This window comes from Amblyomma americanum, chromosome 7 (assembly GCF_052857255.1).
Source record: "Amblyomma americanum isolate KBUSLIRL-KWMA chromosome 7, ASM5285725v1, whole genome shotgun sequence".
Classification (NCBI taxonomy): Eukaryota; Metazoa; Arthropoda; class Arachnida; order Ixodida; family Ixodidae; genus Amblyomma; species Amblyomma americanum.
This window is the reverse complement of record NC_135503.1, coordinates 22,661,448-22,685,978: the sequence shown is the minus strand read 5'-3', so window position 1 is coordinate 22,685,978 and position 24,531 is coordinate 22,661,448. Positions and strand designations below refer to the sequence as shown.

The following is a 24,531-nucleotide window of genomic DNA, read 5'->3' as shown; positions in this document are numbered from 1 at the left end:
ACTCGTATATGTGCTGAGCCAACACAACATTGGGTTATTCCTTCAAGCAATCACGGATATAATAAAAAAATGCATTTTCATTAACAGAAACAGGGTTTGTGCATTTTCGATCAGTCCAGCAGATTAGGACATCGAAAAAAATACTGCCTTATAGTATATAACACGTCCGTATATTGTACTTTGGGTGAATGAGTAAAAAGAAATGACACTAGCAAGCTAATTTCCACCGTGGAGGAACAGCAGAAGATGAGATAAGGTGTATAGCAACCAACTTGTTTGCTTTGGTTTATGTGGTTTAACGTCCCAAAGCAACTCAGGCTATGAGGGGCGCCGTAGCGAAGAGCTCCGGATAGTTTCGACCACCAGGGGTTCTTTAACGTGCACTGACATCGTACAGTATGACGGCTCTCTGATATTTCGCCACGATTGACATGAGACCGTGTCCCACGGCGCTTTGTGGTGTCTCCCTGTTGTCCGTGCTCTTTGTCACACTGTATGAATGTGAGCGTGAAGTAAACGAACTAGCACAACATTTGATTTTGGGCCAGTAGTGGATTGTCCCCCGCACCAGCGGGAGGTTGGGGGTGGCAGTGGTGCTGAGATACATGCCGCCAGGAGGCCAGCGTCGAGCGGTGTAGTAGTAAACAGGCCTCCACGCACTGGGAATATTCCGCTCGGGTTCCGAACGCTCTGTGCGCGCCCCGGTCCGTTTGTTGTTCGAAGGGCGAAGGAGGACGGCGCTTTTCTTGGCCCGCGTTGCTCCTCTCGGGCCTAAAAGAAAATAAAAATAACAGCGCACGACTGAACCGGGTCAGGCGGGCAGGCGGCTTCGACGCTAGAAAAGAAAACAAATAGAAGTTTGCTTTATTTACTGTTTTCCTAGCTTTACTTTAAGTTCGTATAAGGGTGCGGGTACGTGTATATGTCTTTGTAAAGTTACGAATTCTTAAGCAACGGATGCGGCAATATAAACTGAGAATCAAAAATAAAAAATAAAAATATTTAGGTGTATTACGAGAGACAAATAGGGATTCTTACATAGATTTTTTTGGAGGTCAAATGCTCTTTTTGGCGAGTTCTTAAAGTAAGTCTATTTAACGAGAGAGAAAACTTAATTGCAGACCCCAAACCGGCGCTGCAGCAGTACTTCAACACTGCTGGAGCACATTATTGAATTGCTGGAGTAGGAGCGCAAGTAAGATTGACTAGGAGTGCTTTGTTGGTGGGACGAGTAAGTTCTTCCAGGATGGTTTTGGGAAGGCTGGAGTGGTTTTAGAGAAAGCAAGCATGCTATGATGCAATCTTTTTTTTTTCTTAGGCGTTTTGTGCGCTCGAAGTTTACGCCGAGGGAACCAATGAGGGCGTGAAAATACATTCTTTGTTGAGATCATTGCCGTGACCACAATAAAAGATGTTCTCTTGCTTCTACGAGGAAGCATACGCTGTTATACTTTCAGGACACGCACGCTGCGGGGGACACCAGATTACTAGGATGCGAGCCAGATGCGCAAGGCCAAGAGAAGGAAGAGGAGATGAATCGATTCTTAATGCGGATGAAGATAAATACTATACTCAAGCTTCTGTTCGCAGAATTAATTACATTATCTGTCTGATTTCTGAGCATTGACTCACGGCGGCTTGCGAATAATCGAGCATTCTGCGGAACTTTCTCGAGCGTTCTGGCTTTCTCGCATGTCAACACGTTTGAGTAGTCGCTTGTTAAAGGTTTGGTTGGCTGGTTTATGGGGGTTTAACGTCCCAAAGCGACTCAGGCTATGAGGGACGCCGTAGTGAAGGGCTCCGGAAATTTCGACCGCCTGCGGTTCTTTAAGGCGCACTGACATCGCACAGTAACACGGGCCTCTAGAATTTCGCCTCCATCTAAATTGACCGCCGCGGTCGGGATCGAGCCCGCGTCTTTCAGGTCGGCAGCCGAGCACCATAACGTTACACTGAGCCACCGCGGCGGCTGCTTGTTAAAGGGACAGTGAGGACAACTCCATTGAATAATTGTTCTCAGTAAAAATTGATTCTTTGCCTCTTTCTGACTATGACGATGTTTGTCTGTCAGTAAAAGACGCATTTCATCATCATCAGCCTGACTACGTCCGCTCCAGGACAAAGGCTTCTCCCATGTCTCTCCAATTAACGCCGTCCTATGCCAGCTGCGGCCACTTTATCCCCACCAACTTCTTAATCTCATCCGCCCACCAAACTTTCTGCAGCCCCCTGCTACGCTTGCCTTCTCTTATAATCCACTCCGTTACCCTTAAAGACCAGCGGTTATCTGCCCTTCGCATTCCGCAGTCACTGGCCAGGCAGGCCTGTAGAGCTGAAGATCTGAGCCAGAATTCTGCTTGTCCAACGTTGCCCTTTCTTCTTCAAGCTGAGACGTGCACAGATATGCGAGCGGTTGCTTCCTTGTATTTACGTTTTCTTTCTTGCACTCTACAGCCGCGCGAAATTTGTTTCCTAAGCGCAATCTCAATCGGCGAGGTTTTATGCTGCAGGCGGCGAATCCCCCATGCAGTAAATGCTACAGTTGCCTTTGTTTTTCATTCATTCCCCTGCATCCGATCACTCGAGTACTTTGTGTACTTGTATTTGCGTCTGCCCACACCGGCCCTGTATGAAGCTACTTCATAACAAAATAAATACCCGCTTTGTGGTCAGAGAGGCGTTAAACTTAGCCTTGCAGCTCACTATACGATGGAACGGGTTCGAATGCCCGAACTGTGGAGACGCGCCCTTTACGTTCGACCCCTTCCGACTAAGATGAACAAGGAGGACCATAATGGCCGGCGCCAGGCGTGGGCGGATGCCTTGCACTGCCACTATATATAGCTCTAGGAAGCACGTCTTCTACGTCGACATTGCAGTCCCCTACCACTCCAGGGGGGAATGGTACACGGTTGCAGTCATACACGAGAGAAAACATGTGGACGGCCTCTCGTTCAGAGCGCCAGCTCAACTCATGCGGAGGAGGTAGCGATCGCCCTCGCAGCCTCCCATCCCTACACTAAATTCATCCTCACACACTCTCGCGGAGCCTGTCGTAACTTTGAGTTCGGTTGGATCACTCCACTTGCTCACCAAATTGTTTGCCACAGTACTGGCGACTGCGATCCAACTCACCACTCAATCATATGGGTCCCCGGCCACCAAGGCATGCCAGGTAACGAAGCCGCCCATGAGGCAGCCCGCGAACTCACTTACCGGGCACCAGGCGTTCCTTGGGAGGAACTTAACACAGATCACAGCCCACTTCTTTCTTTCAAAGATATTACTGAGCACTATCGTGCCGAACACCAGCACTACCTGGTTCCTATGAAGGGACTGGGTAAAGCTGGCGAACGAACTCTCCTTAGGCTCTTTACTGATGTGCCCGGCGGTTCTCAAGCACTTTGATTCTTTTGACGGCCTCTGCTCATTCTGTGGGGAGGTGGCCGACACCTTTCACATGGTTTGAACATGCAGGCAAAATCCTTCTCCCCCCCATCACCCCTTCCCCTACCCGAGAGGACATCAACTAGGCAGCATATTTACCCTCTAGACGTGTGCATGGCAGGTACCTGGCATTCCTTCCCTCTCCACATCTTCACCTTCGTCATCACTCCCTTGCCTCGTTATGCAGTCCAGGTTCTGTTTTAGATGTCTGCACAGAACGAGGCTGTTACCGTTCCGCCTTTGCTTTTGCTTAAACTCATCCTCCACTAATCGAAACAGTCACCTTGGCACGTTATGTTTCTTTATTTCACCACTTGTATGCGTTGCAAGCCCTTCACTGTGACGACGGTCCTCCACGAACGCCAAGTTAGGCTCATAATCGCACATAGCTCACATAACAAAATAGAGAGGGTTCAGCGAAAAGCTGTTTTGTTTATTTATTCAAAGTTTAAACTCGCTGACTCCCCCACTCAGCTTATGGCAGTAAATAATATTGAATCACTTGAAACGCGAATAAGAAAACACCGTCTTGACTCTTTATTCTTCGCTTAACCAGAAGTTAGTTTTTGACCCTGCTCAGCACTTGTCCCTTTTATCCACCCGACATACTCGGCGCCATCACATCCACTCACTAACACCGTATGTTTCGAGAATTGACTGTTTTAAGTATTCGTTGTTTTTTTTTCGCGGACAGTATGCAATTGGAATCGCGCTATGGTGTTGTTTTAGTTTAGTAACACGTGTCACTTTTTTCTTATGCATATTTCTCTTGATTGTGTTCTGCATCTTTCTGACATACTCTTATCAATACATGCCTGTCCTTCTTGGACCATGAAAAGTGTCTGCAGTATGTATAAATGAAATGAAATAAAATGAAATAGTATAAATATAAGCCGCGCAGAAAGAGTCGATGCGGCCAGGATTGCAGCATATCGAAGGGACAGCAAGAATCGTCAGTATCGCAGTGATAAGCGTTCCCCAAGCCGCTTTTACTTAACTCTAACTTTTCCGAAGCCTGCAGGCCGAGGAGATCCACGTACTGCCACGACGCACCTCAGGTCCAGCTTTTTACAGGCGACGCAGCTATAAAGCTGCGGAGACGGGGGCCGTATACAGCGCAGCTGTTCAAACACGGGCCCGAGAGGACCGAAGCCCTGCTTGCCTTCTCTTGCGTGCGACCGAGCGCAGGTGGTCCCGAGGGGTGGGTATGCGTTCGTTGATAAGAAACTCTACACTCGACGGCGCATGCGCGGGGTGATGGCAGGAACAGCCGGTGAACCGTTTCACTCCGTGAGAAGAAAATACTGTTAGCACTGCTCCGCTACTTATCGGATGTGCCTCGTTCAGTCACACGTTTCGAAACGACAGGGGCAATTGTCGCTCTCTCATTTTAAGAAGTAGATCGGTTGTGTGAGAACTGTGCCTAATGGCATAAGCGGCAAAGCTGTTGGCATAGTTTAATTCAGCCGTGGCCGCCGCCAGGAAAATGCAACAGCGAATGACAGCTTGTCTTCTGCGAGAGTTTATACTGTTGCCTTCTGACCAGTATGTCCTAGGGCACAAGCTTGCTTAACGTCGAGTTAACTTTAACTTTACAAGTGTTCCTGCCTGATCTGCAGTCTGTGCCGAACATAAGTATATGTCCATTGTTGATAGTAATGTAGTAGTAGTGGTGGTTTATTTAAAATAACATAAAAGGAAGGTAAAAGATTTTTGCTAGCCCCGGCATCTGCCATCACGTGCGGCGGCACCTGAGCTGGGGCAGCGGAAAGAAAGGATAGCAGGCAGGTGGGAGAAATGAAATAAAAGAGGTGAGGGGACAGAAGAAAGACATGGGGGGAGGTAAATAGTACACTACATAAAATAAATATACACTGCATAAAACATTAAAAGTGAACACTTGATAGTAATTGCAGATTCTTGTTTTTGGTATGGAAAAAAAGGTTGTATGCAAATTAAACGCCTGGCTTTTAGGATGTTAGCCATCGATTGCGCAAATAGATTAAACGTGCCCTAGGAAATCCCAAGAATATCGTCGTAGTGTTATCGTCCTCTCTGGGCGACTGTCTCACTGCTGCAGTAAAACAACAACAAAAAAGAGCCCAAGATTTCAGGGAGGGCATCATACATACAATCAACGATACGACGAGGTTCATTTCATAATCACGATCATACTACTCCCGCAGCGAAATATTCACCACAAATTTGATAAAACATTCTGGGAGGTCTAGGGGTCGCAAAGCGACATTTCCTTCACGCGAATGTGGAGCGTGAGAGCGTATGGCTGCGCGACCTAAACAACGCGACATTCAGCCGGCGCGCGCTGCACAAAGCGCTCTTTTCTCTGCGCGGACGCCCGGCAACAGCCGCCGTCGCGACGAGAGGAAAGGCCAATGCACAATCGCCATGCCTCCGCAGCTGCCGGAGGCATTTATGCGAGCGGCACTGCATGCCGGCGACCGCCGAACAGGCTGGCTGGCTGGATCGCTGGCTGTAGGCTGGAGCGTTTTGTATGTGCCGCTGAGGCAGTTGTCGGGACGCCACGGAAGTATATGAACGTGTTCCTTTCAGATAAGCTAATGGGGAGAGAATTTCGTGTCGCCTCGTTTAACGATGTTAGTAACGCTATGATAACGCAGCCCAGAAAAGTAGAAAACAAGAATATAAGACGCTTCAGCTTCACCAGTTTCGCAGGTATCTGGCAGAAAATGAAAATTGTTGTCTCGCTTATACGCGGACACCAAAACTGCGCCGGGAGGGGGGGGGGGGGGGTATGGTAGAAGAAACAAAAGAAGGAAGCGGTGCGGTAGTGAAGGGCTCCTGAATAATTTCGACCACATGGGAATCTTTAACGTTCGCTGCACATCGCACAGCGCACGGGCGACTTTTGCGTTTCAGCTCCATTGAAACGTGGGCGCCGCGGCAGCGCCCACGGCAGTGCCGAGCTGTGCAGGAGCCTTGCTTTTGTTATTCACCTCTTCACATCTCTATACATCATTGGTTGCTTCTTGTTTCTGGTATCTGGGCTGCACTACCTTACCTTATGCTGTCATCACAAACTCTTCCGAAGGGGGCCTTTTGCTGACCATTCCTAATCAATTTGTGTTTCGTTCATCATCAAGTCGCTCTGTGGGTCTAATGCTCATGAGTGAATGGATCGGTCATATAGGTCACAGTCCATAGTACGACCTGTCACCTGGTTTCCCTTCCTCAGGCGACATGAATTTGTGCTGTGAATTCGTGACATGAATTCGAGACCGCGGAATTGGCTCGGACAAGAAATTTCTGTCATGACTGATATGACCTCTCTAAAAAAACAAAAAAAAAACAAATGTAGGGCACCGGAACAAAGCCGGTCATATCTGAGGGTTTACCGGAGTCTACAGTGATTGGCTAGACTCTCGTTATTCAATTTGCTATTGGACTTCTAGGGCTAAGCTCTGAGTGTTGCGTCGGAATCCTGCATCTCGAACCACATAAGAAAACTAACGCTGCGTGTTTTGAACCACATATGTGGGTTTGCAGACTCGGGAAGCGCGTATGAAGTCGTACGATCCTTATAAGCTCCACGCGCTTGCCAGGAATAGCCCTGGGGAAGGAGATAAGACGGCGTAGGCCCAGAAAGCTTCGCGCTTTTTCGCAACACGAAGAGCTTCATAAGCCTCTCCTCAACTGCGTTTTTTATTGATGTTGCAGAAAAAGAAGGACGTTATAAAGTGGGACCAGCCGGGGCTCAGTCCGACTTGTGTCGGGCACGAAGTGCTTAAAAATGGGTGCAAATGCTATCGCTTCCCGCGTTGTCCATACCCTACACGCGCCATGGCATCATATTAAGTGTCGCGCCCTTGAAGAAGCATGGGAGGATGTGAGAGGCAGGCGACTGCTCCCCCCCCCCCCCCTTCAAGCGAGGAATTTTCCATGGAAGAATCGCACTGGGCACTCATTTTTATATTTGGGGGGAAAATTAAGAAATGCAATGCACATATCACCTCCTCCTCCTCCTACTCCTCCTCCTCCTCCTCCTCCTCCTCGAAGAGTCCCCTATAAACTCGCCCCCGGAAAGGAGCTTGCTTCTTTTGCGCCTGATTGAACGACCATCCAGACTTTCTGCACGGAAATGACACTTCGGTTCTAGCGCAGGCAATACGCGTACTGAGGCTCACGTTTATAAATAGTCCTTATGGAGGCGTGCGTATCGGATTACTGATCGATTGCGCTGTTCGGTTAGCACCGCTGAATGGCCGTGTATTTAGTTGACTTGCATAGGGATCGATGAGTCGCAGTGCCAGTGGATAACCTGACTTCGCGGGGCAGTACGCCACGTGTGCCAGCGCTCGCAACCAGTGGTGCGCGACGCCCGAGTCCCGGGCTCAATCGGCTGCATTACGAAAGAGCGCTTCGATTTCTGGCACGTGCTGTTTTTCCGCACAGTACCGCTATAGCATCGCTTCAATGAGCGCGCCTGTGTGCGCCCTCTCGATGCGGGCTGTTTTTTCCGGCAGTTCTATAGTGCTCCCTTGAGCTCTTAGAGAACTGGTATCCGGACACCCCCAGATCAATGAGACGTGGTTATCGTCAGTAAATGAGATTCAGAAAAGCCGATGAGCTGCAAAGTATGGCAGTGCCGATTTGTGGCTAGGTTGAAAAGCTCTCGATCATGAGGAAAATTCTTAGTCATTAGTGAGCCTCTACTACACTAGTCCACTCTACTATCATCCTGCCTGGCGCTAACACTCTGTGCGGGAACCAGGAGCCTCACTTATCGCCAGCTTGCCCAGCATTTGGCAAATATATTTTACGCGATAGCGTACACAGCTCGTTTGGTCGAAAAGCCGTCGGCGTATAGTCGGCACCGCGTGTCGGAAATAATCGGGGGCTGCGTAAAAAAAAAAAATCGTATCATGGTAATTTGTCGTTCTAGTGATTGATTATTGATTGGTGCGTGATAGGCGATTACGAGTTAATGAAATCATTGTAATTAGTTGATTAATTGATTGATTAAAGAAATCAAAGAAAACCGAAAAACCTGGACTGTTCAAAGAACTCCGGCACCTGGCTCCTAATTTTAATTCTTAATTTTGAACATCGCCTTCGCCATCGCTTTTCAAATCGCGCAACTTTCCACCACTTCGGGCTTGAAATGCAAGTCTTGTGCGACCATCGCCGCCAGACCGGGACAGCGAACGCCGACTATTTCCCCAGAAACAGTGCGCGGCCACAGCGGTCGCGCGTCAGTAGGTCTTCTCATAAACCGCTGACACCAATCCCTTCTCGAGTTGCGCGAAGCGGCATTCGGGCTCACCTCCGCAATCCCCCTGCGGTAGCAGAAAGGCGTCTACGGCGAACAGAGTCGCCGCACCCAGCCACGCGCACCGCCCATAAAGCACGCTCGGGCGGCCCGCGTCACGACAGGGCTTCCCCGGAGGACAGCTTTTCTGCTGCGGCCGAAGAGAAAGAAAGGGGTGAACAGACTCGCGCGCGCATCGGCCAGCGATGCGGTTCGACAACCCCTATCGCTGCTCTTCTGCGTCTTCGGCTCTTTTCCTCCTCTGTTTCGCATAGCGGTGTTTCCTTCCGGGAACACCGCGTCCAGCTGCCCTTCTTCGCCTACCGTTTTTCCTTTCGCTCGCCCTACCACACCCCGCTAATCGACTATGGAATGAAGGCTCGAAGCGAGATATGGAGCTTTAGAACAAGGCGACTCTATCGATTATAGGGATAGGGTAATAACCCGCGCGCATGCGCAGAGCAATAACGACCCTCGGGTTATCGTCCTGCGCGTGCGCACTGACACCCCACTATTTACACTACCCTCTAATAATCGATGGAGCCCTCCTGCTCTAAAACACCCTATTAGAGACTTTTAGAATAGGGGAGCGCATTGATTAGGGGGGATAAGGGAATAGCAGGACGCCAGTGCGCATGCGCAGAACAGTAACCTGAGGCGCATAATTGTTCTGTGTCTGCGCACTGACTCCCCGCTGTTACCCTATTCCCCTAATCGATAGAGTCGTCCAATTATAAATGTCCATCATTTTTCCAGCAGTAGCTAAATAAGAAATAATAAGGAGTTTTAGCTTAACGTATTCCGTCTAGCGCTTTACCCCTCACCGCGACTGCCAGTCACCAGTGCGCATGCGCATATGATCCCGACGGGCCAAATGCATGATAAATCAGGTACAACTCAAGAACGAAGCTACAGATGCTACTCAAAGGAAGACCTCCAGACAGTGGCGTCGACAGATTTTCAAGACGGCGAGGTTAATCCGATTAAGCCGTGGTATATCCTGTTTCTTCTGCCACCCATGTCACGCTAGCAGGTCCAAGGGGCTTAACCACAACGTCATGAGAATCGGTCGACGCCATTGGTTGAAAGGCCTCTTTGAGGAGCATTTGCCGCTTCATGCTTGAGTTGTATCCGACTGTAGGTGCGCATGCAAATGGAGGTGGTGGCTGAAGGTGAAGTGGCAGTGGTGATGACGATGACGGAGACGGCGCTGTTACTGATAATGGTATTTGTTTTGCTTGCTGAAGATGAAGTGGCAGCAGGCACAGTGCACCGGATGTTTTGTCAAGACTCAAGCAGCTGGATCATCCCCGCTTTTAGCCTGGAACATTATCCAGAGCTGGCCTGTGCTGAACTAGCACAATTAAATTGAATTGAGTTTATTTCAGTTGATATATTGGCTAAAGAAATTATCTAATAAGCAAAACAGAACTCTTCTGGCATTTTGCGAGGAAATATAGTGAGAAAAACGGGTGGAGGAATACAGGGAGGTTAGCTATATTTATGGTCAGCCGGCGGTCCTGCCCTGATTAAAGCGGATTAAAGGACGGAATGAAGGAAAAAGGAGGCATAAGATAGGAGCGCTTATCAAGCGCACAAACAGAACATTTCTTAAATATGTAAATCCACAAAAAGTCCTAACTTCTCGTTGTTGTGGCGCGCTTCGCCTGCAGCTACCGAAACAGCCTCTCGCCCGGTCGATCACCACAGACACGAGATATGAGCGCTACTGCAAGAACTGCCTGAGCAAAGGAGATAAGTGAAATGGGATAAGATATATGAGAATAAGATAATGGCTGTAAGAAAATGCAGGAGCTGACAGCACCCAAAATAACAACACCGATATCTAGGGAGGGGACTCGGACTTCAGCAGGGTCTCGCACGATTTGTGCGCACGCAAGGCGTTGGCGTATGATTACCCCAAGCAAAATACCAAAACAAGGGATTATCGTCGAGAACTATGCACCCGGTGCGAGCTTTGCGCGAATCACAACATTTTCTTTCTTGATAAGGATTATATACAGATGGCTTTCACTACACCACTTCGAATTTATTTATTTTTTTATTTAGGTTTCTGCGACTTATGAGCCCGATCTTGCAAAACCTGTTCTCTGTTTTGACGTGATCAGTCGACTCCCCCGACGCAAGTTAAATTTAGATTCCTGCTCAGAAAGTTTCATTTCAAAGGCAAAAATAAGCTATGACCAGCGCGATCAGCCAAAGTGCCTTAGGCTGTCGAACTCAAAGGATTAATCAATGGGGACGAGGTAAGACGTGTTTTAAAGCAAACATATAAATAATGGAAAAGAAGAAAAAAAGAGATTAGACCACGCCGGCTGTCACGCCAAACACTGCGCTCGTCGCAACTAGTCGTTTTATCGAACGAAGCGAATTGACGTGACCCTAATCGATGACCGATTAATGGCCTCTCCGGGCACGGGGGTTGACAGCGCTCTCTTCACTGAATACACAACATTTGGTTTGGAGCTTTTGCGCCTATCTTCCCCCCCTATCGTATTGCGCTATTGGTGAATACTTCGTGCTGTTACTATTTGTTTATTTCTATTAACGGTACGGGTTCGGTTCTCTATGGGTTCGATGCACTGGCTGGCCCAGCATGTGCACAGTTGGAGGTCACCGGAAGAGAGCCATTGCCCTCCTTCCACTCGACGTCACCAGGCTGACAACGAGGACGAACTGAAAGATGATAATGATGCTGATGACGACACGGCTGCGGTGAGAACAAATCAGCGTATTAAAACCTCAACGCGTTACAAGGAACTCTGCCATCTTATAGCGTGAGAGTAAAAGCCACCGCTGCTTCCATAGATCGATGTTGGACTTTGTATAGTAGTCCTTCTTTGGTATAGAGTTCTGCGCATGCGTATGGTGGAACATTCCGCATGGCAACCCCAACTGCAGGCGAAGTGGGGAGAGGGGAAAGTGAAAGAAAGGGAGGGACGTGTGATATGGATAGGATTGCACGCTGAGAGGGCAGTGGTTCAGATTATCTTAAGCTCAGGTGAAAGCTTTCACACCCTCACTACTGCCTGGCGTAGACAGTGATTTTTGGATTTGTTTCCCGATAAATTAAAAACGGCGTACAAACTTTGTTATGAACGCGATAGTGTTAAAAGCCCCGTCACCCAGAAAATCCGGTGTCGGCGTTGTCAGCGAAGAATAGGGTGACCCTGGTGACCACCCGCCTGAGAAGCAACCTAAGTGGGCCGCTTAGGTCACGTGACCTTGTGACGTCATCACAACCTGCCCACCGGGTTGTGAGCAAACTGACCACTGTGGCAGGCGGCTGTTGAATCAATGATTGGTCGCGAGAGGTTGCTCGGGACGAGCAACCTGGGTCGTACTAGGCCCACCGGTGGCAGCACCTGCCATCTCAGTGCAGTGGTGCATCCCTTAATCGCTGCACCTTTGCGCAAAGAGTGCTGTACAGACTCCCAGGGACCTGTGCGAGTAAATTTGAGAACGACCAATTCCACATGCACGGGAATTAAATCATTAAAGCTATTGTGCCATATCCTCAAAGGGGAGCTTACGCGTCCCCTCCCATTTTTTTGTTTTGTTTTATTATTAGGGGTCTCATTAAAGGTAATTAAAAATAAAGCGTCCCGGCCTTTGCCGCTTTAGCTAACGTGCTTGAACCAATCAAAAAATAAAAGAAAGGAGATAGCTCCCGCAAAAAAAAAAAATTGGAATAGCTGAAGGTTTCAAAAAAAGGAAGTAATAATATAAAGTAAATACTACACAATGCGGAAATGCAGCCAAAACCAAAAGTAGATGGCAATAGTTTTAAAAAAAATTAACTGGAGGGGACACTTAAGCCCCGCCTTTAAGGGCATGATTAGATGGCAATAGTTTAAATACTTGACAATCTTCAAGCATTTCACTACGGTACACGAACATATGCTTATACCCGCAGCTTCCTTACTGAACGGTAGGCAGAGATCAACATCGGCACGCAATACACTCATAAAGATAAATTAGGAACAACGGGTGCCCCCCCCCCCCTCCTAACTAAATCAGATAGATGGCAATAGTTTAAAAAAAATTAACTGGAGGGGACACTTAAGCCCCACCTTTAAGGGCATGATGCGATAGCGTTAACTGGTTAGCGCCCATATTTGAAAAATATTTCATTCTCTCATAGATCGCTGGGTGTCCTCGTGCCACACCTGGCGCAGTGATGCAGCGGTTAAGCGATGCGCCACTGGGCCGGCAGGTGGCTGTTTCAAACACAGCCACCTGTGGGGCTGGTGAATCGCAGGTTGTTTTTCCCTAGAAATTTCCCGCGACTAATAACTAACAGTCACGGTGGACAATTTGCTCACAATTCGTTAGGCAGCTTGCCACATACCATGGTGGGGAGGTTGTGATGACATCACAAGGTGAAGTTATACCTAGGTGGGAAGTAAGCCTTCTTCTTTTTCACTCACAACAACACCGACGACGACGCCGGGTGTTCTGAAGAACGGGAGACTTAACGCTGACGCGTTAAAAACAATAGTTAAAGATGGCACAGTTCTCTTGCTGGACTAGCTATTGACATTAAATTCGTTATACCTATACAGGAGATATTGCTGAGCCCTGGCTTCGGGATGTCTTATTCTGGCGGGTTTTCTCGCAGAGTTTTGTAAGCGTTCGGAAGGTGCGTTGTATAACCTTCTTCGTTATTCCTTCTTCTGACCGAAGCGATGGGCCATTGATAGGCTGGGTATGCGACGTGGTTCAATCTGCTGAATAACGGCTCAGCGTTCAAACAGACTATCGCGCAAAGCGTCTCTAGTTTATCCGCAAAATTGCCACTTGTTTTGAAATAAGGCCATTGTCTACTTCGTTACATGTGTGACGTGTATTTTTTTGTCACACAAGCCAGTACAGCGATTGAATTCCGCCCCACAGCCCTTAGCTGTGCAGAGATGGATGAACGTTGGACTTCATGAAGCACGCACCCCCCCCCCCCCCCATCAAAAGGGCTGCGGAGAAGCGTAGATAAGACCTCCGCAACTTATCTCTCCTGAAGCGTTGCCCGCCCGATTCGTGTCGAACGGAGATAAAAGTCTCGTACAGCGCCACGAGTGCGCGAGCCTTGAGCTCCCCGGCCCCGTATCGCTCGAGGTCCCGACGTTCGCTTCGCGCTGGAGGTGGTACAGAATTAAAAACGAAAAAAAAAGCCGTTTTCGGCGATTACTGCGTTGTTCTAAGCATGAAAAACCTTTTATTTTCAGTTTCATAACGGACAAAAATCCAGTTGAGGTTGAATATTGCGTCATTCAGCCCGGAGCAGAGACCACAGAGTTAGTCGCTATGGTAAGAACAGTCGACGATTGACTGCCAACAAGTAGCCTGTATCATTTTTCGTTATCGTAATTCGGCCCGAACACGAGTGCCAATAATTTATGAGCTGCTCTAAAGTTCGAACAGCATTGTGAACAGGGCCTTCACGGGCCGATATTAGCTCTTTAGTTTCAGCAGTGCTGTACAGCATAGCACGCAGTCATTCTCGTCTCAAAGACACGGTTATCAATCGTAAGTAAATGATGTCGATAAAAGCGATGAAAATCCAAATGCATCGAGCGGAGCTCGAGCAAAGCAAAATTGATCCACTTAGAATTCCGACCGCTTCCCGTTAGCAGATTGCCGTCTAGTTTTATACAAGGGCAAAGAGATGAAGGATAAGAGAAGAGAAGGTAAATAGTTTCGTGGTAATCAAACATAACAAACCCAACTGTGTCGGAAAACTCAACGGCTGATTGATTCCAGACACTGCGCACATTAAACAACGCCTAGTTCCCATTCACGAGCGCTTCGACAAAAATAAAGTGAAATTGGTAATGCGGAGGAAAGACTAAACGTGAGCGGGTGTGGGGTGGTGGAGTTGCCACCTAGCGGCTACGACCGTGACCGTGTGTACATGCAACAGAACGCGGAAGCTGAAGCACATATTGAAGATGTTGGCGACTTTGACGACCTATAGGGGGCGCCTCCACTGATCCAACCTGGCGGCGCAACGGAGGACTGCTTCTGGGTTCAGCCTAAGTATGGAAGAGCGCTCAATGTTGGCAGCCCCGTGTTATTCAAACAGTCTCATTTTTCGATTGTGCATAGTAATAATCGATATATAAGGAAAAAGATCACTGTCTGGTGTTTTAAACCATCCGGTGTGGTAGCGGAGCGTTGGACGAACGCCGTGCTTTGGAAAGAATTTCCGGTCTACGAACATCGGCAATGAAGGCCATTTTACATCGAGCAAATTACAAAGCCAGAAGCATAATTTTTCACATTAATTATTACGAGCAAGCTATACCGAGAGATTAATTTATGATGCTGCTTGCGGGTGGGTGATAATGAGTTACGTAACCGGCTCTTACGGTTCCTATTCTGTTCGGTTCTTAATGAGTAATTACTCCCTTGTTAGAATTTATTACCTGCTTTCCTACTTTAAGTATCAATATACACTTCTAATAGTGTGTACAAGTGGAAAGCGAGATCAATGATGTCGTCTTTTAGAGTGCGTTGTTTCCATGAAATTCTTTTAGTTTGTTCGTAAGCAGTGGAAGGAAGGCATGCGATGAATGTGAAGCCGCTATCCGTTCTATTTTTGTTCGGTTCTTACTATCCGCTCGTGGGACTGAGTGATTCAATTGACAGCTAGCGAAATCAAAGTGCAACAACAAATTAGAATAAATGGAATCGGAATGAAATCGTTAATCACCCCTCGCTCTTCGTGGATAACGGAGCAAACAGTGTGGTTCCCGCGCGCATCAAACCTCCTTAGACTAGTTCGCGGCGCCGCCGCAGCGTGGCGTCGATTTCGCTAAAATCCCGCGAGATGAAGAGAATTGACTGTTGCCCCGAACACACACAGGTTCGTGCTATGGGCCGTCCAGCAGGCCCGGGGTGCGCTCGAAAAGCACAAGCCTAACGACCCACCACAAACGGGCCGAACGGGGGTAGTGCAGAGGAGGGCATAACCCCGGGTCGACGCTTGGCCAACGTCACGACGCGTCAAACCGTCGGTTGCCGGCATTTTCAATAAAGTTTTTCCTACCTACCTCGTGCTGGTGAAAGATCACTACCTTCAATTGGCACTGGGCTCAGTAGAACTAAACCATTGCATAAGAACGCCCAGAAATGTTGACTTCGATGAAAGCCCCATTTTTTTTTGTCGACATTTTTTTTTCTTGATGAAGCTACTGAATATAGCCGTTTGCGGCCCCTGTATGCACTTACATACGCAATCAATATTATTATTATTATTACTATTTATTGATGCCTCACAGGCCCGGAAGAGCATTAAGTGAGGGAGGCATCAAGGAAAAGGAATATGCAGAAATAATAAACAACAATAACGGTACAATGAACGCGGTACAAGGCAAAAAACACGAACAAAGATGATTTAAAACGAAGCAAAAATAACGTCTGAACAAAACAATAGAAAATGGGTTCCGGGGGTTTAACGTCCCAAAGCGACTGAGGCTATGAGGGACGCCACAGTGAAGGGCTCCGGAAATTTCGACCACCTGGGGCTCTTTAACGTGCACTGACATCGCACAGTACACGGGCCTCTAGAATTTCGCCTTCATCGAAATTGACCGCCACGGCCAGCATCGAATCCGCGTCTTTCGGGTCAGCAGCAGAGTGCACTGAGCCACCGCGGCGACAAAACAATGTCCTGACTACTACTTCTTCGCATTTTCGCGTTTCGCGGTTTTTTTTTCGTATTTTCTAAAACAATAGAAAATACGAAAAAAAACTGCGAAACACGAATATGCGAAGAAGTAGTAGTCAGGTGCAACCAAAAACAGTGGTACATCGGAGAACAATATAAAAGCAACTGAAACTGTAGAAAAGCATTTGAAACAACATTAAAGGGATAAATGCATACATAGGGCCGTTTTAAACTGTAGGATCAGGATACGAGATTATGTTGTTAGGAAGATCATTCCAAAGCCTGATTGCTTTAGGTAATGCAGACGAATTAAATTATTGAGTTTTGCCATATATACGATTGAAGCTGAGATGATTATTCAAGCGCGCCGAGGAGCGGAAAGGTGATTCTAGAGGCAGATACGAGGAGCGGGTGCAAATATATTTATGAAGTGAACACTTTATCGCCCACCAGCAACGTAGAAATTGATCATTACTTCTGCATCATGCTTGAAAAGGCAAATAGGGGATCGTGCGTCCATGGGAAAAATACTTATGAATAACCAATAAGGTTGCTCTTGCGTGTAAACATATGCTGAGTACCCGCTAACGATGTGTTCCCTTCTATATTGCTCGTAGCGGTATATTAGATAAATAAACAGCAACCCAATACTGTGCACATACCGTTTGCTCAGTAGCCTCTTTTATATATAATGCACATGGGAAAATAGAAAGTTTAGACGCTTAAAGTCTCAAGTTTATTGGACGCATAAGATTAGTGCATTCGTATTAAGTGCAGAAAGGGGTCTCATAGTGACGCACTGCACCGGGACCTCTTAAACTAAGTTAAATCATTGTAAGACGGCAGCAACGATAACACAGCGTTTATACACAATATTGATGGGAATGTAATGCATTAAAACAAATACAATAACTCTAGTGGAAAGACTGTCAACAAGAAAAATGGCGGTGGTTTAGCTCTGGTTAAACCTGAAGTGACGCGATAGCTACAGCTGGGCGAGTGGAACTTTCTCAGTTGAATTGCAGTCAGTGTTTCGCCACTCCGTTTCGCTGGGCGTTCCTTCTTCATCTTCGTCCCGCTTGACACGGCGCATGCGCACAGCTGCTGCAACTCGGTTTCGCCGGCGCGCCGCGCCGCCGGCAGCAGCAGCTGCTCCACACCACGTGGCTGGTCACGTGACCCACGCCATGCCACGTGACCACCACGGCGTGGCTGCGCCGCCACCGTCACGTGCCACCGCCACGCTGAAGGCTCGAAACTCTACCGTAATGTAGCTATCGCTACAAAACAGCAGAAAACTAAGAGTAACCGCTTCTCTGTGCCATATGCAAGTACTGCGCGACGTCTTTCTTTAGTTACCAATGGTCACTTTTTATACGCAAACAATATATGCTTTCCCTGACCAAGTGACACGTACTCCTGTGACTGCGCACCTCAAACTATACAGGCGTGAAATGTCTGCCAGTTAGGCCTCGTGTACATGGATCCGTCAGCTGTTGCCGGGTCTTTCACCTTCGTTTCTTTTATTCTTCGCCACTGACTCACGGGTCAGCTGTCGGGCGATGACGCGGCACTGTGTCCCAGCTGTTTCTGAGCGTCCTTTTGTGCGCTTCACGAGCCTCATGCGCTGGCCGTCGCGTACAGCGTAGCGTGCAAGGCACGTGCCTACTCTGGGGCACTGTTCGAAGCAGCCGACTATTGGTAATACACACCCTTCAAGAACGATAACATGTCATGAAACGCTTACAGTGAATAGGCGTAATTGTGACCAAGGTACCTGCGGTAGGGGAGTTTGAGTCACCCTTAAACGCTATTTTCAGTGGTATGGGAGTTTGAATCACCCCTTAAATCCTATTCTCAGTGAGAGGGATGTTTGAGACACCCCTACACCCTACTTCCAGTGGCGTAAGGCTGTAAGAACAATTAATGGCGCGAATTTTGAAAACACTACGGACAGTAGCGGCTGTGCCTCGCTGGTTTTGTGAAAGTGGTTTTGCCCTCGTGTTGAGCACGATGTCGTGGGCTTGGTAGCCGTGCTCGTTATGATGGAAGAAAAAAGAGAGAGAAGTCTGCACTGCGATTTCTGCGCGCTTCGGAGAAGCGACTGGAGCTGTCCCGGACTTCTCCGCAGTAATGCGTTTCCAAGCTCAGGATCATTTTGGGCGTCCAAAATTCACAAATTCTCACTGCTGCTTTGTTTCTGCGTCTCGATGGAGGCGAAGCACGAAAGGCGCCCGTGTGCTGTGCGACGTCAGTGCGCGTTAAAGATCTCTGTAAATGGTCGAAATTAACCCGGAGCCCTGAAACTACGGCATCTCTTTCTTATTTTCACTCCCAACTTCCTGCCTTCCCTCACGGCGCGGTTGAGGTGTCTACCGAGAAGTGAGAGTGTTACTAAACCATTACCTTTGCTCAATTAAAACCAATTTTATGTCATTCTGATTCACTCTATCTGCCCATTATTATTCGCGTAGGCCAGTTCGTGCTTGATTTTTTGTCGTTGAACGACCGCACTGCTGGTGCAGTGAAAGTTAAAATGTCACGAAAGTGTCGCTGAAGCGCACATTTAAATTTTCTCTTTTCAGCTTACTGTTTTATTTTTAACTCAGATTTCATTGCCCTCCTTTGTTGCTAGCCTTCTTAATCCAGCTTTCTTCTTCTTTTTCTTATTGCTCGTAGTTTGCTTTCTTGCCTTCCTTGCTTAAGTTTCTGATGCTGCCAGCATTCGAGGCCTTGAGGGCGCTGTTTTTTCTTGCTTTGATTACCAATCATGTTATGCTAATAATAATAATAATAATAATAATAATAATAATAATAATAATAATAATAATAATAATAATAATAATAATAATAATAATAATAATAATAATAATAATTGGGTGTTTTGGAGGAAAGGAAATGGCGCAGTATCTGTCTCGTATATCGTTGAACACCTGAACCGCGCCGTAAGCTAAGGGATAAAGGAGGGAGTGAAAGAAGAAAGGAAGAAGAGGTGCCGTAGTGGAGGGCTCCGGAGTAATTTCGACCACCAGGGGATATTTAACGTGCACTGACACCGCACAGCACACGGGCGCCTTAGCGTTTTTCCTCCATAAAAACGCAGGCGCCGCGGTTGGGTTCGAACCCGGGAACTCCGGATCAGTACTCGAGCGCTCTAACCACTGAGCCACCGCGGCGGGTACCGCGGTCGGGTTCGAACCCGGGAACTCCGGATCAGTAGCCGAGCGCCCTAACCACTGAGCCGCCGCGGCGGGTCATGTTATGCTACTTTTGCATTTTTCATGTAAGCGTTTACATGTCTTTCCTTCCCAAAACTCGCTTCTCTGCCCTTCCGTCTGTAATCTGAATACCTCTTCGTGAATAACAAGTGTATAAATAAATGAACAAATAAGTAAGCCGCGTTGGAGGGTCACGTGCGCTACTGTGCTATTCCCGCTACTCGTCAGCGGCACAGCCCATTTCACGGCGTAGCAACAGCAGCAGCAGCTCGAATCAAGCTAGGCAGTGTTGCTCGCCTCATCGCAGCCAGCGAGCCGTATCTGCCGCCCTTTATGATGAGGCAGCGCACGCCTCGATGGGCTTCTTGGGCAATCTCGACCGGGGCCCGCTTCACAAAGGGGGTGGGCCGCAGAGGGGATCTCCGCCGGCAGCCACTGCAGCGCGCAGTATGCAGTGCGCGCACGCTGCTATCGCTGCTGTGTATCGCGGCGCCGAAGAGCAGAGACCTTGAGGGCGGGACGCGTTAGCTGCACTCTGGTCGCGCGAGAATAGTGCAGCGCTGTGGAGGCTTCAGACCCGGCGTCAGTCAATCAGGGGACAAATGCGCGAAGCTATTCGTACAGCTGGCAGCGACTCGTGGTTGGCTCGCTGCGGGCCGAGCGGCGCGTTGCAGTCAATTATGATTGCCCTTACAAAGATTTCCTTGGACAGTGTACAGACTGTCCATAAACTTCTGTCTATAAATTCTGTATACTCTCTATAGACAAACACTAGAGAAAGAAGTCTATAGGTAATACAAATCCTATAGACAGTCTTTAGCCAAGCTATTAATTTATAATCCTACGCTTTTAGCAGATTTTTGTCGGCAGACAGTCTATAGACAATGAATAGACAAAAATAAATGTATATAGGCAGGCAATAGATCTATAAGAAGTCTATAGACTGTCTATAGTCCATTTTTGTAAGAGTGATTGCTGCTAACTGAGCAGCGACCAATCAGCAACCGTTCTAAAATCGTGAGAGGCGTACCTGATTCTAAAAGCGTGAGAGACACCTGATTGGCCAAATGTCCTCCGATAAGTGAGACAGATACTGCGCCATTTCCTTTCCCCAAAAACCAATTTTCATTTCCTGATTGGCTGCAGCGGGCTTTCGCAGTGCTGCACAGTTTTGCGGCGAGAGAGACGCGCGCTGCTTGATTGAGCTCTGCGGTGGGCTCGCACAGTGTTTTTGTGCGGCGAAGCAGGCAGAGCATTTGTGTCCTGTCCACCACTTCCTCCTCTTGGCAGAGCGTACACACACGGGAGCCGGTCGAAACCGGTTCGAGGTGGTGCGGCCAATTCGGCACGTGTCGTCGCCGCCGCCGCGGCCAATGAGTCGGTAGATCGTCTCGAAAACAGGGCTTGAATAATAAGCACACCCCGCCGCGGTGGCTCAGTGGTTAGGGCGCTCGACTACTGATCCGGAGTTCCCGGGTTCGAACCCGACCGCGGCGGCTGCGTTTTTATGGAGGAAAAACGCTAAGGCGCCCCTGTGCTGTGCGATGTCAGTGCACGTTAAAGATCCCCAGGTGGTCGAAATAAATTATTCCGGAGCCCTCCACTACGGCACCTCCTTCTTCCTTTCTTCTTTCACTCCCTCCTTTATCCTTTCCCTTACGGCGCGGTTCAGGTGTCCAACAATATATGAGACAGATACTGCGCCATTTCCTTTCCCCCCCAAAAAACCAATTATTATTATTATTATTATTATTATTATTATTAATAAGCACGTTACGAGCTCTCTCTCTCACACACACACACACACACACACACACACACACACACACACACACACACACACACACACACACACACACACACACACACACACACACACACACACACACACACACACACACACACACACACTGCCCATTACATTGCATTATTATCATGGTTCGTATATGGTTCTTTCAACGGCTTTTCTAAAAGTACGGTGAGCACTGCTTCTGGATATACATAACTTGTATGTCAACGATGTCGCAGTCGTATACATTGGGTCCTATAGGCGCTCAGTTTATGTTGTATGCTGATATGACACAACACTTGTTGTAACGAGCAACAATGCATTCGTAACTGAACTAAAGGCAAATTTAGCGGTTACCCAATCATTTAAGAATGAATTGAAATTAATCAAAGGCATTTCATCTAGGAATGAAGCCGATTAAACAGTTTTACTGTATAAATGCGCTCGGTGCGGTGTTATTCAATCAATGAATTCAAGGATTTAACTTGGGATGAAGTACCCGAAGTGGTAGCTCCGTGGTTAGGGCGCTCGGCTACTGATCCGGAGTTCCCCGGCTCGAACCCGACCGCGGCGGCTGCGTTTCGATGGAGACGAAACGCTAAGGCGCCCGCGTGCTGTGTGATGTCAGTGCACGTTAAAGATCCCCAGGTGGCCGAAATTATTCCGGAGCCCTCCACTACAGCACCTCTTTATTCCTTTCTTCTCTCACTCCCTCCTTTATCCCTTCCCTGTTCATGTGTCCGCCGATGTGTGAGACAAATACTGCTCCATTTGCTTTCTCTAAAAACCAATTTCAATTTTCAACTTGGCATGAATATGTAGAGTACATCGGATATAAATTATCATAAGCTTTTATAATTATTTCCATACTGAAGAGCATATTACGTGAAAAAGTTAAAATTTTACTTTATGACGCATTTGTATTTTTTCTTTTACAATACTGCTGCATAATCTGGTGCCACAGACTCGTCTGAGCTACACGTACTACAAAAAAGCAGTCCGATGAATAGCTAATGCAGCTTATTGCCATCCCACTAGTCACCTTTCCTTAAAGGTGGTGAATTTTATGGCACAAAAGCAACGTCGTCGAAGAGCGCCGTGGCACAAGGTATTTTTAGTTGCCCACGGTGGGGTTAGAGAACCATTTCCAAATCATTTAACTTAAGATGAGCCTTGCACCAGCCATTGCATCACCGAAGGGTGCCAGGCGGCACAGGGGATCGAACCCCGTACCGCCCACATGCAAGGCGGATGCCCAAACCACTACTAGGTCGCTTCTGCGGCACATCTTCAAATGTGATATTCTCGCAGTGTTTTGCTTGAATAATTGCAGGTTAGGCTTACACTAGACATTTTTTATAAAAACCAATACGAATGTCACTTTCTCTACTGCATAAACTACAGAAAAGCCGTTCAGCTCGACAGACTTGACAGAGAGAATAATGATGCATCCCTAGATCCCGCGAGCACTGCAGCACACGGTCTTAATCTTATATTTTGCCTACTTCGTTAAGTAAGTTGACCACCAAGTATTTTGACCCAGCTAGACGATCTAACAATGTTATAAGTAGTTTCTGCCGCGAAAACCTATTTCGCGATGAATTCGATGGTGAATGTTGTTCTACTTTACTACAACCTCTTTTTATGTGACATTTAACTGTGTACTTTTTTTTTTTGCACGGGCAAAATGTTGCAAATGTTTCATGCTTTGTGTAGTGCGTTTTCATGGACTTATCTATTTGTAGGCGCTGCTGCTGTATTCGGTTCCGCTGTTGTCTCCAGGCTCCTCACATGCACGGAGAATCCGGATGACGTTCCTCGGCTTGCACGAAGAACTAAACACAGCATCGGTATTATTAGGCTATCAAAAGTGTTAAAGAAAGGAACCGAATGTAAGACAAGAGAAAAGCTTCGACAGTTTTATAGAAAGTAAAAAGAACCATATAAAGCGGAGTCCATCCAATCCTAACGCATTGGAGTCTGCTGTTTAAGTCAGATGTAACTGCAAGCAAGCAACCATGGGAACAAAAGAGGGTAGTGGCTGCCTGTTCTCATTTGCAAGGAAACTTTTAGAACAAATAAGTCGGAAATAAAACTGGTTCAAACTTATTCTGAAGTCCAGTGGTCAATAAATTAATCCCATTCCGTCCATGCTTGATGTCCACTGAAATGTCTTGCGCACGTCTCTCACCAGGTGCCGCTAGGTTCCACTCTTCGAGAGAGGGAAATAGAAAAGAAATAGAAAAGAGAAAAAAATGTGGCTGCCTTCGTTGTAAGGGGAGTCCCCAGTCCAGAACTCCACTGGCTGCGGCAATCCCTCAGTGCTGCCCTTGCCAGTTCAAACCAGTTCAAACCGGCCCTCAACGTGGAGTCGGTCAGTCACTCCTCTTACGCGGCAGAGGTTAGATTGGATACACCCGGTATTAACCGGAAAGAATACACAAACCTTTGCGGGTCGCTATCATGGCCGGATTTCTTGTGGCTCCTTCGGCGATTCCTGGGCATTGCGGACGAAATGGCAATGATCACTTATTTAAACGCGAGATACTACTATTCGGGAAAGCCTCAATACAAAGCATTTCCTTATCTGCACAGGCGGCGAGCCAATTCTGCAAAGAAAATACCCTTGAAGAGATCAGTGCAAGGCTTTGATTGTTCGACTCCGGTTACGATAGAGAGATTTCATTGTGTTGCTGCATCTCGTATCTTCCGTAACTCAGATGTGCGGGCGTTTGATTAGTTGACTTTTAGCACGCTACCGCAATAATCAGAGCCTTGCACCGCTCTTTGTAAGTGTATTCTTTTCGTGGTATAGTTATTCCGTGCTCAACACAAAAGAAGCATGGCAGCTGCAACGCGTAAAGGAGCCCTGGTACTTGCCGAGAGTCAGCCCTAAATGCGATAAAATACTTGTAATGTAGCAAAGTTCAATGAACTGCGTACCTTTTAAGCATAGAATAGCTAGCGCAAGCTGCATATAAATAAAATTAAATAGCCACATCTTTAATCCTCTTAAACTGGAAAAAAAAATATCGCAGGTCATACATTATGACGTGAGTGGGCTGCTCGCTGACCTGTTTGTTCTGCGCCAGTTTACTTGTGA

At 47.6% G+C, this 24,531-nt stretch overlaps 1 long non-coding RNA gene across 1 annotated transcript in view; it reads right to left on the bottom strand.

Annotated features, from left to right (window-relative positions):
* Positions 1–9: 9 nt before the first annotated feature.
* LOC144096992 (uncharacterized) overlaps positions 10–24,531 on the bottom strand; it is a 67,456-nt gene continuing 42,934 nt past the window's right edge. Inside the window, exon 3 of the long non-coding RNA XR_013306882.1 lies at positions 10–771. This is a non-coding gene — a long non-coding RNA (uncharacterized LOC144096992). The remainder of the gene's footprint in view (positions 772–24,531) is intronic.